The sequence below is a fragment of the Macrotis lagotis genome, chromosome 8, assembly GCF_037893015.1.
Source record: "Macrotis lagotis isolate mMagLag1 chromosome 8, bilby.v1.9.chrom.fasta, whole genome shotgun sequence".
NCBI classification, from domain to species: domain Eukaryota; kingdom Metazoa; phylum Chordata; class Mammalia; order Peramelemorphia; family Peramelidae; genus Macrotis; species Macrotis lagotis.
The window spans coordinates 179854144-179872093 of NC_133665.1; the positions used below are offsets into that span (position 1 = coordinate 179854144).

Consider the following 17950-nt stretch of genomic DNA (forward strand, 5'->3'; position numbering starts at 1 on the left):
ATCTCAACAATTAATAATTGCCTGTTTTCTAAACACAATTCATTTTTCACTTGTAGACCTTGTACTCAACTGATATAAAACCCCCCACTAGATTGTAATCCCCTGTTCATAACCAACATGACCTTCCACTTGAACCAAAGAAAGAGGGTACCATATTTGACTATTTTACCTATAAAGATTTTACATGAATAAGTTCTGAATTTGCCTTTCTTTGTTTCTTCAAGGAGGTAAAGAGTCAACTGAACAATCATCATTTCCTCATGATGGCTGGGACTCTCCCTCCTTATCTCCTAGCTTCCTTGCTTTTCTTTAAGATTAAACTAAATCCTGGCTTTCTACAAGAAGCCTTTCCTAGCCTCCCATGATGCCTAAAGAAGGCTTAAGTGGACTCCCTTTGTATTGTGTCTGTCCATAGCTGCTTTCATAGTGTCTCCTCCATGGGAATGAGGTCCATGAGGGAAGGGGGTCATATTGCTGCCTGTCTTTGGGTCCCATGCTTAGCACAGTGACTGATATAGAGTAGACACTTAATAAATACTTCTTGCCTTGATTATAAAAAATTGTTCCTCTGGGCAATCACAGGAAGAGGCATTGGAACCTGATTAGCCATGAGACCCTGACCAAGTCCTTCCCCTCTGAACCTCAGTCCATCATCTATAAACTAAGAGGAGATGGATGAATTGACTCTGCTCTAATATCCCTTGTTCCTTCTTTAGTGTGACTCTGATGGGGATTAATTTACATGCACATTGAGGTCCTGTATTTGCAGTGATAAAAATCAAAATACTTCACAATCATTCTGTTCATCAAATACTATAACTTTTCCCAAAAAAAAGGGAAGAGGCACATAAAATTAAAAGTAATGAAGATGTGAGAAATCATTTAGTTTTAGCAAATTAAACTGCCAGCCTGACAACTTTAAAAAGTAATGGATGGGGGCAGCTAGGTGGCACAGTGGATAAAGCACCGGCCCTGGAGTCAGGAGTACCTGGGTTCAAATCCGGTCTTAGACACTTAATAATTACCTAGCTGTGTGGCCTTGGGCAAGCCACTTAACCCCATTTGCCTTGCAAAAAAAAATAAACCTAAAAAAAAAGTAATGGATGGGGGTAACTAGGTGGTGCAATTATCCCCATGCCTTAAATAAATTTAAAATTTTTTTTAAATAATGGAAACTAAAGAAATAACCTTCTATATGGAATATCAAAAATCAACATAGATTTTCTTTTATGTGTCAGATCCTGAGCTAATGTCTCATTCAATCCTCACAATAACCTAGAGGTAGGGGCTGTTATTAACACCATTTTACAATTGAGGAAACTGAGGTAGACAGAGCTAAGTGACTTTGTCCAGTGTCACCCAACTGGTAAGAGTCTGAAGCTGGATTTGAACTCAGGTCTTCTTGACTCCAAGTCCTGTGTTCTATCCTCTGTGCCATCTTCAGGGCAATGTTATGCGCATCACTCTGAAATGGTGCAATGAGGAAGGATCAAAGAAATCAGACACAGCGTAAATACAGACCCACCTACAGATTGAGTTGGGGAAGCATGACAATTAATCTTCAGCTAAATGGGAGACAGACTTGTACCCAGTATCATAATACAAATTTAGAAAGCTCCGGAAACTAGAAATTAGAATTTCCTCTCCACAGATTTAAGTGGAAATCTACAGACCAAAGAAGCAGAGTCAAGAGAACAATATGTAGGGCAAAGACTACTCCATAAAGGAAGACAACCCTCAAAAACAACAGAACTCTCATCAGAGGCTGATGACAATCCATGGTCTCTGAGTCTTTGGTCTTAAGTTCTCTCTTTTTTTAAGAAGGTAAATTTCAAAACATCTAAATATTCATTTGCCACCAGCCTCAGTCTTCCCTTTTTTCTGTTTTCTATCTCAATTTCAGGGAAATCACCATAATTGGTGGCTAGTCCGTGTGGTTGTGTAGGACTGTCCACTAAATCAAAATAGAATTTTTTTAATTAAAAAAAATCCTTTCTCAGTTTCACAAATTCCAGACGTTCTCTATTATAGATACTTTTTTTTTTTAACTTGGCATTCTTAATGCAGAAGCTCCTTGCCTTCTCCTAAACAAGGGCAATGACAAAATTGCTTCATCTCTAATAACTCATTGGTTTAGGCCAAAGAAAGTAAGTCTGCTAGATAGCTAGAGATGTGTGTTGTGATGAAGAATTTATCAAGACATTTTAAAGACAGACTGTTGCAGCACATTAACACAGGAGCTCTCCCATGGGGGAAGGAGGTTAAGTAATTATTTTTAATTATAGCTAAATTAAAACACCATTTCAGAAGCAATATAGAAATTATTAATACCATTAAAAAGATTTTCTAGGTCAGAGCTTGATTACTCAATTACAATATAGATCTTGGTCCCTTTTAAAATAAATCTTGAAGGTACTAATGGAGAATTAAAAAGCAAATACCACCTATTTTCTATAATGAAATTATGGCTACTTAACCCTAGAAACATAGCCTCTAATAAGGGCGGATCCATTTTTCCCTTTCTTTCTGACCATAGCCTGGCCTCCAAGACCCTTAGCCCATTTACTGAAGGCTTTGTGGCATTCAAGTAAGTAATTATAATCATAGTTGGCACTTATATATATTAGAGCATTACAATAGCCCTGTCTGTTGGGTCCTAACCAGTGTTGTTATCCTCATTTTACAGATGATGAAACAGGTTCAGAGAAATTGAGTCACACAGTAAGTGGCACAGGCAAGATTTGAATTGAGGCTTCTCTGAATGCAAGTCAAGTGATTGTTTTAAAAAAAAAAAACCACCACCCACTGCCTCTCCAAGTAATTGGCAGGCAGTATGGGTTTTGTCACATTAAATAGTTTTTCATCTGAACTTTCCAGTTTTTGCACAAATTCAGATTCAGTCAAGCATGGATTGGAGAATTAAAGTGACTTTACTTAAGATTTAAAATAATGGCCCTCCTCACAGCAGCAGGAGAAATTAAGAAAGACCTCCCTCCAGCAGATTGAATGAGGGGATGTGAACAAGAGCCCCACAAGCTGGGCTGGCGTGAATGGGTGGCAATCTCCATCATTGGGGGGAATTCTAAATCAATGAGACCACTGATCAATTAGAGGGGTCAGAACAGAAGGGGTCAGGGAGGGTTTGCAGCTAGAAAAGGACAGACTAGCCAGATTGCAAGCTTTCTCCTCGGTTGGAAAGAATTTATTTGTAAACAGGAGTAGATCTTTGCTGCTGGCTCAGCTCCCCCTTTTTTGTCTTAGCTTAGGTTTTGAACATTGTGCCACCTTCTTCATCTCTAAAAATGATCTCTGAATAATTGTAAGGCTCTGGAGCCATGGTGGTCGATTGGCACAGGATTTGGGAGTCCAGAAAATCTAGATTCAGATACTCCTTCTGCAGTAAAATAGGGGTAATCTATTCTCCCTTGCAGGGTGGTTGTGAACTCCTAGATGAAATCCTATATATAAAAGACTTTTTTATAATGCTCTATTCCTGCCAGCTATTATTTGGGATCTGAGTGATGCAAATTTTCCAGGAATGATAATGTTAATTTGATGACTGTTCTTCAGAGATAGAGGTAGATGATGTTATTTTTTGATTTGGTTTGGTTTGGCTTTTGGTATAGGGGAAAGGGTTTGGGATTTGGGGATTTGGGAAGGGAGAGGGAGACTTAGAGATGACCCAGAACTGGCTGATGGCCATGAAAGAACAAGTTAAGGGACTCGCCAGTCAGGGCTCTCCCTGCATATTTGCTGTGAAAATGAATCTTAGTACATTCTCTTGGACCTTATTTCAAGCAAGCCTTTGCCACTAATTAGCCTCAACATTTGTGTAAATGATTTCTTTCCAAATTTCTGAGTTCCTTTGGAATATGTGATTTTTCTCAGATTTACCTGAAACCCCCCTCCAAAAAAAAACCCTTACAAAAGTCACTATTTATCAAATCAAGGGACAGTCCAAGGAGAATGCTTCCATTTTGCCATATATCTGAAGATGGGGAGGGGGAAATTTTCCTATAAAAGTGGCCTGTATTGGACAGAAGCATTAAGAATACCAAGTTACCACCACAGAAACTGGAAATATTGAACCATTTAGCTGCTTCTCATATGACTAAAGACAAAATCCCAAACCCAAACAGTGCAGGTCATTTTTTTAAGTTGATATTTTATTTTTCCAAATATATGTTATGGAAGTTTTTCAGCATTCATCCATATACCTATGTATCTTTTTAAATTACAAAATTTCCTTCCACCCTCCCTTCCCACCCCACTCCCCTCATCGGCGAGCAGGTCATTTTCAGCAGCCAGAATGCTGATGGGGTGATACAGAAATGACACAAAAAAAAGAGTACCTAGTTTTCATCTTGTTCCAATCCAAGTACAGAGATCCAACTGTAAAGAAAATGAACATTACAAAATCCAGGCCCATGAATCTCCAAGAACCTAAAGAATATTTGGCCCCAGATCGCTGACTTTTACATTCTACACTCTATTATCACAAATCTCTCCTTCCTGTTGTCTAAGCTGCCTTTCATTTCATACAGGAAATTAAAACAGTGAGAAAGTTAGCCCAAGAAGCAGCCTCAAGAAATTCACAGACGCAAAAACTGCCAGGAAATTCCTTTGATCTGAGATATTCCAACAAAGGAGTGAATCAATGAATTATATTTTAAAGGATGAGAAGTTGGTCCCCCCCCCGCCACTGCTTCTATTCAAGGCCATAAGTTTGTACCACAGTTCCAAAAGTTGGGAATTAGTTGGTTTTTAAAAAATGTCTTTGTGTTTTAGTGCACATTTTTTTTTAGGTTTTTACAAGGCAAATGGGGCTAAGTGGCTTGCCCAAGGACACACAGCTAGGTAATTATTAAGTGTCTGAAGTCGGATTTGAACTCAGGTCCTCCTGACTCCAGGGCCGGTGCTCTATCCACCCAATTGTCCCAAGTGCAAAATATTTTTAGTAAATTTTTGTTGGCCTAATAATCATTTTGTTAAATGTTTTAGATAAGAAAATAAAAAGGGTTTTCATGGAAAATAGCATCTCTGAAGTTTGTTTTCCTGTTATTTAGTTACCTAGTGATTTGTAATTAGTAACAGCAATAATAATTAGCAATTTGTCCATAATACAACACATCATGTATTACACTGTATTATAGTCATTAGAAAAGCAATTAGTAATAATAATAATAGTACTACCCCTCACACCCTTCATTTAGCATTTTAAGATTTGCAAAACATCAGTTTCATATCTGCCCCTCAGGGAAGCTTTCCTTCTCATCCCCTTTTGGGGGTGGTCTTGGCAAAAGTACTGGAGGGGTTTGCTGTTTCCTTCTCCACTGCACTAGAAAGAGCCTTTGAGGTCTTTGTGTCTCACCACCTATCTTTTACAGATGAGGAAATTGAGGATCAGAGGGGTTATAGAACTTGTCCGGGGTCCCATAGCTAGTAAGAGATCAAGGATTCGAATTCAGATTTCCTTGACTCCTAAACCAGAGCTTTATCAGCTGTACAACACTACCTCTTATTCAGGTGAGTGAATAAATGGATGGATGAATAAATGAATAAGCTGAGGATGAAGGTGCTAGCTCTAAGCAACTGTTTTCATGGGCCCTGTCAAAGGACCAGAGTGGCCTTGTTTTTGTCTTTCTATCCCCAGCACATCTAATGAATTTAATCACGAGTGATCAAGAGTCATGATCCTGTTTGCCCTCCCTACCCAAGTATTTGAGCCAACCTTTCTACCACCACTCTTCCTTGTTCCTGGGGTGTTTGACATCATAGCTTTAGTATTTTAGGAATTTTGTATGGGAGGGAGTGTGGGAGAATCCGAGTCACCTCTTACCAAGTTAACACCTGGCCTGCTCCATCTAATACTCTCTTTGCAGTCAACCTGCATCCTGGCTTCTTGAGCCTTGGAAACCTCCGTCCCTTCTTCAGCCAAATTTTAATTAAGAGAAGGAAGTTATTTCTCTTCTTCTCAGGGAACACCAAGAGTGGGAAGAAGTTGGGCAAAGGTCAGGATAGAGAAACCAAGTCTTGGCTCCCAATTTACCTTCATTATTTTGCCCAGTGACTTCCTGGAATAGCAAATAGGAGTACACAAAAGCATCCCGGAGCCGAATGGGATTCTGGGGGAGGCATCATTGGAGGGGATCCAGCTTCCCAAGGCCTTGCTTTTGTCACTAACTTGTTGTATGCTTTCGGACAGGTGGCTTCTCTTTGTAGACTTCTCTATAAAATCAGAGAGGCCAAACTCAACCATCTCTGGGATTTCTTCTAGTGAAAACACTTTTTTGATGCCATAACTGAGAGTTTATTGTGGTTATTGAAAGGGGGAGGGAGAAGGGCTGGTTCCATCGGTTTGGGAAGGGATTTATTTTTTCCTATCCAGATATTAAAGTGGGGGGGGAGACCTTAAAAATTTCTGATTTGACTTCTTTCCTTTGCCTTTTTATGACTTCTGCCAGCCTCCAAAAGGGATGCCAAGCAAGGGAGAAGGGCAGCCATATCAATTAATGCATTTTAAAGATGCTTATTGGATTAGGGTTTTCTGGGGTTTTAAGGTTTGGAGAGTGTTTACAGTACACTAGGGCTTTTAGGCAGATTTCCAAGTGGGAACAATGTCTAATGACAATGTTTAGCTTTTTAAGTTGGCTCCCCCCAATTTGACAAAGGAAAGTAAGTTATAAGGCCTTATTCAGGTTGGTGGTGGGCATCACTTTCTACTCAGTCAAACCAACAAGCTAGGGCTTTGTTTGCTTGAGAAAGGAAAGGCATTACAGAACCCCAGCAACTCCTTGGAGAGCACCCCCCCCACTCCCATGGCCCCCCTCCCACCCTCTCCAGGCTTCTGAATTCTAAACCAGAGTTTGCCAGCAGGAGGGATGAGACAGGATTCTGTTGCTATGACGACGAGGCCCCAAGCTGCCGAGGCAACAAAAAGCAGACCCCGGCTGCATAAATCTGAGGCCTGGGGATTGCTGGGAGCTGCCTGGCCTTCATCTTCACCTTCCCCCCCTTATAAAAAATGCAGCCAGAAGTTGCCTTCCATTGGACTCAGTCCCTTCCCTCTGGGCCTTTTGTGTGGCCCTGTTCTTTTTCAAAGCCTTTCTCAATGTCTTCCCTCCATCACTGTTCCTCTGAAGAGTTCAGACGTCCCTGCATGACTGATGCCTCCATCCAGGGCCATGTTGAGGGGCATTGATACCCCGGTAGGGAGGAAAGGAAAGAGGAACATCTTTCAGGGAGGCTGGGGTGGGTGCTCCCCCTCCTGCTCCATCCTAGTGGGCAGAGGCAGAGGCCTGCTGAGCTCATTACTAACAGGCCACATCCTACCTGCCATGGAAAACAGGCCCTATTTCCCAGCCAAGTCCTTTAAGACTGTTAAGAGTACCACGGCATTGACATCAGTATTGGGGGGGGGGGGTAGAATTGATTTAAAGTGAATATATTTGTATAAAGGTAAAACTCCTTGAATCCTGCAGAGCAGTCCTAATCTATCCTAGATAATGGTGACTATGGGGTCCCTAAGGTGGAGCAGAGCAGTGGCAAAAACTGAACCAGAGAAACCCCAAGAGGGTAAGGTTAGGGCCTGGACCCACCAGCTCATCCATAGGAGGGAGCTGACTGAAGAACTAATTGATGAATTTTAACTTGAGCTTTTACATCTTAGAAAATCAGCAAAAATGGTAAGAGGGGACTTGTTTTATTATTTTCTTTGATGACATAGAAAATGCTGATACATATCAATCTTAAAAGTGTGCCACATATTTTTTCTTCTGGTGAGCTGGTCATTAAATAGTTATTATCATAGAAATGTCCTGATGAGGAAATTCCAGCTAATGCAGATTAAATTTAAAATTTTCCCATGCATTTTCCCCCAGGAGAACTGGTTGTTAAACAGTTATCAGCGGAGCCCTAAAATTTCCAGATAAAGAAATTCTAATCTAATGCAGATTGGATTTAAAATTTAGTATAAATTTATAAATATATAAATAATATAAATTTAGTATAAATATAATAATAAAGTTAAAATAAAATTTAATAAAATTTTTTCAGCATAGCCCTGAAACTCCCAGTTAAGCAAACTCCTGCCACCAGTGCAGGTCAACATCTTTCTCAAAACTTGTCTGGGAGCACCCAGAGCTTAAATGACTTGCCCAGTATTCCCACAGCCAGTATGTGTTAGAGGTGGGATTTGAATCCAGATCTTCCTAGTTTTGAGGCCAACTTTCTGGACACTAGTTCATGCTTCCTCTACTATGAATATAAGCCCAATGACACCCTCTAGCCTCTGTTCTGAGGCCCAACCATAAATTGTGAGGCAACCCCAATGACCAGAAGATTAGCAAATCAGGAATGTATTTTACAACCTTTGATGGCTTCCTTCCAAAAAAAAAACGTGCTTAGAAGTGAATGCTGGTTTTAAAGTCAGAAGGATGGGTTCAAATCCTGAATCTGACACTTGGTGGCTGTGGGACCTTGGGCAATTCATTTCCCTTCTTGAAGCCGTGGCCTCTAAGGTCCCATCCAGCTCTAGGATCAGTATCCTACAACTCTGTTCCTGTCATCTACAAATATTCATCACTCACCATTGCTAATAGAAAATCTCCCTTCAACTGATCAGCAAATTATTTGGCCCTGGTGGAACTGAGCCCCCTTGTTCTTGGATCTAAGGGCCTCAAATCTGAAACCATTTCCTCAAAGTCGTGGTCATCCCACCTTGAAGGATAGAGGGGGAAGAGAAGCAGAAAGACCACCAAGAAGACTAATGGGAGGGAATATCAAGGCAGTGGCCTTGGCAAGCCAGTCCATCTGCTGGGAGGTGGGGACCTTGCCCCCCTCCTCCCTACATCTGGAGGCGATTCACAGAGGAAGTGGGATGTCCACTGTTTATTCCTTCAGCTGAGGGGACACAATGGACAGAGTATTAGGCCTGGAGCCAAGAGGCCCTGGGTTCAAATGTGGCTTCAAGACACTTGACACTAGCTATGTGACCCTGGGCCAGTCACTTAATGATTATCTCTCAGATATATGTGTGTATGTGTGATAAAAGGGGACTTGCTTTCTCTCTCTCTCTCTCTCTCTCTCTCTCTCTCTCTCTCTCTCTCTCTCCATATATATATAATCATTAGTGTGATTAGAAAACACTCTGGCTCTGAGGTCAGACCAGCTGGCTTCAGTCACCTCCTTTACACTTTTCTCAGCCTCAGTTTCATCTGTAAAATGGAGGGAGGGTGTTGGATCGAATGACCTTCCACCTCAAGATCTCTGAGCCCACAATCTGACTTTTTTCAGCCTCCGTTTCCTTAGATGTGAAATAAGGGGGTGACCTGGAGGGCCTCCCAGGTGCCTTCCAGACTGGGATCTTGTTTAAAAAACTCAGGACTATGAAGTTTTAGAGCCAGAGTTCAAAACCAATCTCCAGACGCCCAAATGCAGTCACTAGGTGGCACCTGGAGCCAGAAAAACTCATCTTCCTGGGTTCATGTGTGGGCTCAGAAACTTAATAGCTGTGTGACCTTGAGCAAGTCACTTTACCTTCAATCTGCAAAATGAGCTAGAGAGGGAATTGGCACAATACTCCAGGATCTTTGTCAGGAAAACTCCCAGTGGGGTAATGAAGAGTCGGATATGACCACCCCCACCACCGTAACCCACTGCCTAGATACAAATGTGGCCCAGCCACAGAAAGGCTCCCCAGATAGAGGTGACCTTTCAGCCAGATCGCCAGCCTGTGTCCAAAAGCCCCCTGTCTTGGTTCCCTGTTAAGTAGGGAACTGTCCAGAACAAAGAAGGGAAGATCCAGGCCTGCAGCGCTCTGCCCACAGTGACTCAAGAAGAGAGGAAAAGGTTGTCCAAGGCTGCCGCAGCGGTGGTCAGTAGCAGAGGAGCTCCCACTCTCATCTGTGGGAAGAGGAGGGAGTTGGATTAAAGTTGGTTTGAGTTGTCAAATTCTGTAATACTAATGCTATTGGAATTCAGCCATCCTCATGTTCTTTCTTCCTTTGCTGCAGTGAAAACTCTTATCTGAAGTGCCAGGCTGCCCATGGGAAATCATTCACCCTCCTAATGTGTTGCTGAACCCCTGCCAGGCTGCTCATTGCTTTCAAAGCAAAAAAGAAGTTGAAGGGGAAAAGGAGGTAGAAGACGCATTGGGAACATGTTTTTGTTTATTTTCCTTTGGAAATACTGGTGAAATACACATCCCGAATGTAAAGGAAGGCAGTGTAAAATAGAAACAAGATGACAGTTCAGTAGTGTATAGGACTCAGGTGGTCAGGAAGCATTTCTTAAATGCCCACTGTGTGCCAGACACAATGGTAGGGGTGCAAAAAATTACATTGTGCCTACTCGCAAGGAGTTTGTATTTTATTATCAAAGCAAAACCTAATGTTTTGTCACTATTCAGTTGTGTCTGACTCTCCATGATCTCATTTGGGTTTTTCTTGGCAGAGATACCAAGTAGTTTGTCCTTTCCTTCTCCAGCTCATTTTACAGATGAGGAAACTGAGGCAAATCAAGTTAAGTGACTTGTCCAGGGTCATGCAGCTAGAAAGTATCTGAAGGTGGATTTGAACTCAGGAAGAGGAGTCCTCCTGACTCCAGATCCAGCACTCTGTGCACAGTACCATCTAGCTAGCTGCTCTAAAAACAACATCAACCCCTAACATATATAAAATACACAATTGGAGACTGGGTAAAAAAAAAATGAATAAATGCAAGGTAATTTTGGGGGAGAAGCTCTAGCAGCTAGAGAGATCAGGAAAGACCTTCACAAGGTAAAGTTTATCCTGAGTCTCAAAGAAAAATCAGATTTCTAAGGAGAAGTGCATTCTAAGCATAAGCTAGTGCTTGTGCAAAGGCAGGAGAGCTAGAGACGATTTGTGATGCTGTGAGAATCAGCACAAAGATCAGTGGGGCTGGACTGGAGAGTCTGGAATACATGGTTGGAGTCCAGTGGTGAAAGACTTGAATTTCAAATAGAGGATTTGTCGTGGATCCCGGAGGTGCTGCAGAGGCCCAGTAATCTCTGGAATAGGGGATGCTAGATCCTGGAGAAGCATGCAGATTCCCTTCTTTCCCTATTGAGGGATATACATTGGCACACACAATTATTCAGTTACATTTATGGTATTCAACTTCCCTGTTCTCAGGGATTCTGTTTTTCTTCACGAGAACAATGATTTTTTTTTCAAGAGTTGCAAGAAGGATTCATGAGCAAGAAAATTCTTGATTAAATAGTCTTATCATCACAGTGGTTGACAAGGTTTAATATAGCACTCCAACATGGTCCTCATAACAGCCCTGTAAAGGAGACATAATTTTTATAGATTAGGAAACTGAGGCTGGCAAAAGTTGTGACTTGCCCAAGGTTCCACAGCTAAAAAGCATCCAAGGCTGGTTTAGATCTCGTCTTCCTGGCTTTAAACCCAGAACTCTTGGCCATCTTGCTACCTGCATTCAGTGCAGAAATGTCAATAGTATGTTGAACTAAAGCATTGCCATTGGGGTTAGAAAGAACTGAGTTTGGGGGCATCTAGGTGGCACAATGGATAGAGCACTGGCCCTGGAGTCAGGAGGACCTGAGTTCAAATCCGATCTCAGACACTTAATAGTTATCTAGCTGTGTGGCCTTGGGCAAGCCACTTAACCCCATTGCCTAGCAAAAACCTTAAAAAAAAAAAAGAATGAAAGAACTGAGTTTGAATTCTACCTCACACATAGCTGGCTGACCCTGAGCAAGCCAATGAACCACTCTCCACTTAATTTCTTCTTCTATAAAATGGGTTAATAGTATCTACTTCCCAGGCTTAATTTGGCCAACATTTAAAAGGCACTAAATTAGCCACTCCTTGGACCCATTCCAAGACTTAAATTAGCCCCTGTGAGTCTTCCTAAAGTGGGGAGAGGCTCTGGGTTGTGTTACACCCAGGGGACTACTGAGATCCTTTACTACAGGGTTGTAGCTTTTTGTCTGACGCTTCCAGTTGCAGTCATGCCATTTGACCTGAATTTTGACCCCACATTCCAAGCTTTTGCACCATGCCTCCATAGACAGACCAGCCCCCTTCTATGCACCTCTTTGGGGGATATGCTCTGATGTCATCCCAGGGTTTAGCCCAGAGGAAGCCCTTAACAGGCTCTCACTGACTTCTGGGGAGCTGGGGACACACAGTGGCAGCTCCTCCTGCTGGTTCCCCATCCTTGGTCTTCTACCTCTGGTTTGTTTGAGTCATCCAGAGGCCCTGGAATGTGTTCCCTCTTCATTTCCTCCTTTCAGATCCTTGGACTCCTTCCTTCCTTCACTCAACTCCCAGCCACCTGTTCTTCATTGCCTTCCCTAACACACCACCCTTGTTTTCTGTGCTGCTTCCTTCTTTACATTAACCTTGCTTTTAGGGGCGGCTAGGTGGTGCAGTGGATAGAGCACCAACCCTGGAGTCAGGAGGACCTGAGTTCAAATCTGACCTCAGACACTTAATGATTACCTAGCTGTGTGGCCTTGGGCAAGCCACTTAACCCCATTTGCCTTGTGAAAAAAAAAAAAACTTGCTTTTGTTTCTGTGACTGTTGCAGTCAATCAACAAGCATCTATTAAGTCCTTACTGTATCCAGTAAGGCACAAACGCAGAACCTTCCTAGAAAGAGCTCCCATTCTAAGGGGGGTCGGGGAAGGGGGATTAACATGTAAATGATAGGTAGCACAAGGTGAGACTTGAACTAAGTCTTAGAGGAAGCTGGAAGGTGAAGGGGAGGAAGAAGGACATTCCAGACATAGAGGACAGATAAGGAAAAGGCCCTAAGTCAGTGAGCAGTGAGGGATGTCTATATGGGAGAGCCTATGTGTGGGGAGATGTCTATGTGGTGAAAGGCTAGAAAGGAGGGAATATAGTAAAGATGAGTAAATGGGAAGGGACCAGCTTAGAAAGAGCTTTTAAAAGTCAAACAGTTTCTATTTAGACATGAAAGTATGAGTTACCTTTGGAGTTTATTGAAGAGGGGAATGCCACGGTCAGACTTGTACCAAAGGAACATCAGTTTGGCAGCTGAGTGGTGGATAGATTGAAGCCATTCTAGACTTGAAGCAGTTCAGATGTGGGGGAATGGGGGTCTGACTAGGCAAGGGCAGATGAGAGAAGGGAGACTCTTTAGGAAGTGGTAACAGATGGGATAGGGGAGTTGAAAGAAAGTGAAGAATAGAGTGTAACACCAGTGGTAAGCCTGGATGACCAGGAATATGGGGTTCCCTCGAAATTAGAAAGAGGTGAGGCTTCAGCAAGAAAGAAAATGAGGTCATACTTGAATATTATTTTGCTTCAGATGTCTTTGACATTCCCCAAAGTCAGTTGGCCTTATGAGACTTGGAGTCAGGAGAGAGGTTGGGCTGGATATAAAGATCTTAGCATCATCTACCTAGAGATGGTAGTTGAGTCCATGGAAGCTGATGAGATAGCATAAATGGAGAAGAGACTTGGGGGACACTCATAGTTAGGGGTATGACCAGACTGAAGATTGATGGGTAGGAGGAGAATCGGGAGAGAATAACGTGGTGAAAGCTTAGAAAGGAGAAACTATCCAAGAGAAGAGGGCAGCCAGTAGTGCCAGCATCTGCAGTGAGAGTAAGAAGAATGAGAATTCAGTAAAAGCAATTGTAAGTTTCTTGATACCTTTGGAGAACAGATTCAGTAAAATAAGGAAGTCAGAGACCTGACTTTTGAGACTTCTGGGGAGAGAGAATGGAGTCATCAAATGTTGAGAGCTTTTTCCAAGGAGAGTCCAAAAGGCTAAAGGTTAAAATGTGAGGATGATCCATCTGCTGGAGAAGATGGGATGGGATCAAAGGTGCACGTTGAGGGGTAGTTAACGTTGATGAGACAGGTATGTGTTGAGGTTGTATTCTGCCAGTACCACCCTCTGTAAGAATGCAAGCTCCCTATGGGCAAGGATGGGGTCCAACCTAACACTTCCGAACATATCTAGACAAGTATGATCCATCAGTGATGGGATTAGAAATCATAAACACAAAACCCAAGAGCTGGAGAGACCTCAGAGGTCATCCATCGAGCCCATCCTGCAGTGTGGCCAGATTTTAGATGCTTCTCCTTTCCTGAAATCTCAGCAGCCTCCAGTTCCTTCCTTTGGAGCCCAAATGAACAAGTTGAATCTGTCTTCTATGAGACAGCCCTCTATTTACCAAAATCTTCAGCTGGCACAATCTCAAGGCCTTCCCCATGAGGGTTGAATTCTTCCGACTGTGCTTATTCCTACCCAGGATCTGTCCAAGATCAGATTCCGAGGGTAGACCTATAATCTTCTTAGGCCTAGCACTATGCAACTCCTTTTTGACTTATTAAATTTTATTTTTTATTATGAGCTTCACAAACACGATTTGAGTATATAAAGAACAGAAAAAGGATAATGACACCGTCTGTTGCTTTTTTAAAGGATACATTAACTATAGCACAGTAGTAACAAAAGAAAAATTGGCCTTGTTGGCCTATTCCTTTGGAACTTCCTTTTGCTCATTGTTGCTTTCCTTTTGGGTTGGTTTTTGGGCATCACTGTTGTCCCTCACTCCCCAAGATCCCCAACAGAAACACTGGCTTATGGACAGATGCCCACGCTGGCTATGCCTCATACTGCCAACAGGTAGGGAGCATGATACACTCTCAGCTTCCAGAAGCCATGAGCAACAGGCTTCTTGCCTTTTATGGTGACTTTTGAGTTCTACTGATTGAATGCACTCCAACATGCATCAGTTCATTGGACTTCAGGCTTCTCAGGTTTCTTCAGATCTCTCATCTTTGTCATTTCTTATAGCACAGTACTCTCATGATACATTCACCAACCATTCCCCTACTGATTGGCACCCACTTTGTTTCCAATTCTTTGCTGGCAGAAAAAATTGTTGACAGAATAATTTTGCATATGGCAGACCTTTCCTTTGAACTTTTTGCGTGTTGGGAGGTCATGCTTGTGTCAGAGGTGGTGTCAGAGTGGGCCACGAGCTTACCTCAGGATCAGAAAGACCTTCTGACAGTGACTGTGAGGCACTAGGCCAAGTTCTCTTCACCTCCCTGTGCTTTAGGGTGTTTCAATGTGTTTCAATGAATGTGCCAGTGGACCTGTCTTTTTTTTTCTTTTTTAGTTTTTGCAAGGCAGTGGGGTTAAGTGATTTGCCCAAGATCACACAGCTAAGTAATTATTAAGTGTCTAAGGTTGGATTTGAGCTCAGGTCCTCCTGACTCCAGGACTGGTGCTCTATTCACTGTGCCACATAGCTACCCCTGTAACCTGTCTTAAAGGAAGAGTTTCCATCTGGGAATCACCAAGACCAGGGAGATCATAGTCCAATCCCTGCCTCTATCCCTATACCTGTCCTAACTAGAAATGATGGACTTGGGAAATCCAGAAGAGTTGAGTTCAGATCCTTCTTCAGATACTTAACTTCTTTCTGCCTCCATTTCCTTAGCTCTAAAATGGTGTTGTTGTGAGGATCACATGAGATATTTGATTTGTTGTATGGTAGCTCTTCTTCCTCACTATCTATCACATACAAATGAAGATAGATGAAGATTGGTGGAAGGAATGGTGGGTTTAACCTTGAGAAGAGAACCTTGGTTGTGTTTTGGAGGTAGAGGGATCCTCAGGTACTTCCAATCTGCCAAGTAGAAAAGCAGTGAGGTCTGTTCTGGTTGAACCACTTTGGGAAGAATTGTGGGGGGTGGGGGTGGAGGCTGCCTCCAGGAAGAAGTGGGCATGATATTTAAAGACTAATGAGCAACTAGAGTATTCCAGGAATGTGGTGGCCTATCCCCAAGGCCGGTCATCCCCTCCCACTAGAGATATCTCAGTGGACTTAACATCACCATTAACTGGATGTTGTCCAGGGAACTCAGGCTTTAGGAATGGACCCAACTTGACCCAAGAGGTCCCATTCAACCAGGGTGCATCAGAGATTCTTCTACTAGTTAGTCTCACTTGGGAAAACTCATGTTACTAGCAGAGCATTCCCAGAAACATTGTTATAATCATTCTCTAAATGGAACCTGAACCTATAAGCTGATTCAGTGATATATGGTTTATTAAAACATTGAACATAGGCAAGTATGCTTGTGACCTTTGATAGCTAAAAGGCTAGATTTCTCCCCACCAGGAAGAGGCTGATAGAAAATACTGTTTACAGAAATTTAGCTTGGCAGTGCCCCAGTGATAAAACTGCTGAGAGAGAGTGGCACACATATCCACACTTATCTCTCTTGTGTCCTGACACATACGTATCAGTTTATTGCAACATTACTATTTATAGCAAAACACGGCTGGTGCTCTTTAAATTATGAAAATACTTCTTTTATTTCAAAACAATTTGCCATTTTCTTTTTCAGTTTGGCAAAGGAATCATTCCCCTCCTGTCGTCTTGGTTTTTTGCACTTTCGGTGTGCTCCAAGGGCACCTTTTCCTTTGTCCAGTCCCTTTCCCATGCCCCAAGAGCCCAAGTTTACATCCTCCTGCCCAGACTCCTTGCTGAGGTAGCACGTGCTCACTCCCTGCCAGAGGGGGCAGCTCCCTCCCTGAGCACAACAAAGTACAAATGTCGCTGACTACGTGTGGCCCAGGACTGTTTGTTTTGCGTGGGGATTAGCCAGGCCCTTTGGGACCGCCTTCACTTGCACCTTGGGCTGCCTATATTAGTCATTCGCAGTCAGGAAGAATTTTCTTTTACTGCTCTAGCTCCTCAGGCAAACTTCGCTGGTAAGTGTATCTACTTCATGTAAACAGATGTGCTTCTTTCGCCTAACTTTGTGTTGTGAGCACGGGATTTGGGCATGCTCCCCTGGAGGGCTAGACAGCCTGGCAGAACGTTGAGAATAGGAAAAGAATGGCTCCAGCAGGAACAAGAAGCAACAGAGAGTCCAGGGCAGCACTGTTGATCCCTGGGGTTTAACAAAAAGGAGAACTATAGAAAGAGGGACAGTTCAAGCCTTAGGATCTAGTCCCAGAAGCTTCGGCTTTGCTCTACTGCCTTATTAGCCAAAAGCAAAAGGTTACCTAGAGGATCCAAACATAATACATCCATCTTGTATGAATCAATTCACTTACCCTACAAATCGACTTGCAGGTTCAGGTATGGGGCCCAGGTTTAGAAACCTTCCTGGGTGACCAGTGCCAAAGTTTGAGCCATGTTTAATTTGTTACCAAAACTAAGGTAGCCTAGAATGGGATTAGACTGGTAAAGATATTCTGGTGTGCTGTTCTAAATGCTTTCCTCTTAACAATCAAACTTCTATAAATCTTTCTTAGGAACTGTGTGGAAGTAATAGTCTAAAACCCTGTGTTGTTTGGGGGCTTCACTGTTGTTTGGCAACAGCGGAGAAGCTCTGGTTTGTTGCAGAGTAGATGTCTATATATTTACCTATCGAGTCCCAAAGGCAGAAAAAGGTCAGAGGATGAAGCCGCTGCTTTTTTGTTGATGGGTTGGCTTGGTTGTTGTTGACCATCTCTATGCAGCTTAAGCTCTGCTATCTACCGATTCAAACTGCTGTTCCCAGGGCGAGATCAAGGACAGAGTCCCAAGTAGTTCTTATGTTCAGCACCCACGTTCAGTCATAAGTTACCGCCGCCAGAAATTTAGCTTATCATCAAGATTACAACAGCCTATTCTGATGACATTTTGTATACTTGGAAAAAATAAGCAAAAATGATCCCTGTCTACATAAGGTTCTCTATGCAAGTTGTAAAAACCCTGTGCCTCATCTTACCTGTCTGTAAAGTGGCAGGCTTGGACAGGATGGTCCCCAGAGCCCTCTCTAGTACAATGAATTCCAAGGTCTAGTAAGATCTAATGAGATCTGATGGAAAGGCTAATGAAAATTATTAAGAAAATGAGTATAAATTGCTATTTTGTACCAGTAGCATTTGAAATTTTATTTTACACAGCTGAGTCTGGTGA

At 42.6% G+C, this 17950-nt stretch overlaps 1 protein-coding gene across 4 annotated transcripts in view; it reads left to right on the top strand.

Annotated features, from left to right (window-relative positions):
• NT5C3A (5'-nucleotidase, cytosolic IIIA) overlaps nt 1-17950 on the top strand; it is a 71642-nt gene that overhangs the window by 20962 nt on the left and 32730 nt on the right. The window contains exon 1 of one of the 4 annotated variants that reach the window (XM_074198939.1): nt 16309-16752. The exons of 2 other annotated variants lie outside the window; for them this stretch is intronic. The gene's annotated coding sequence lies outside the window, so the exon portion shown is untranslated. Of the gene's footprint in view, nt 1-16308; nt 16753-17950 lie in introns of those variants that run through there. One more of the 4 variants, XM_074198937.1, reaches the window with a different exon arrangement.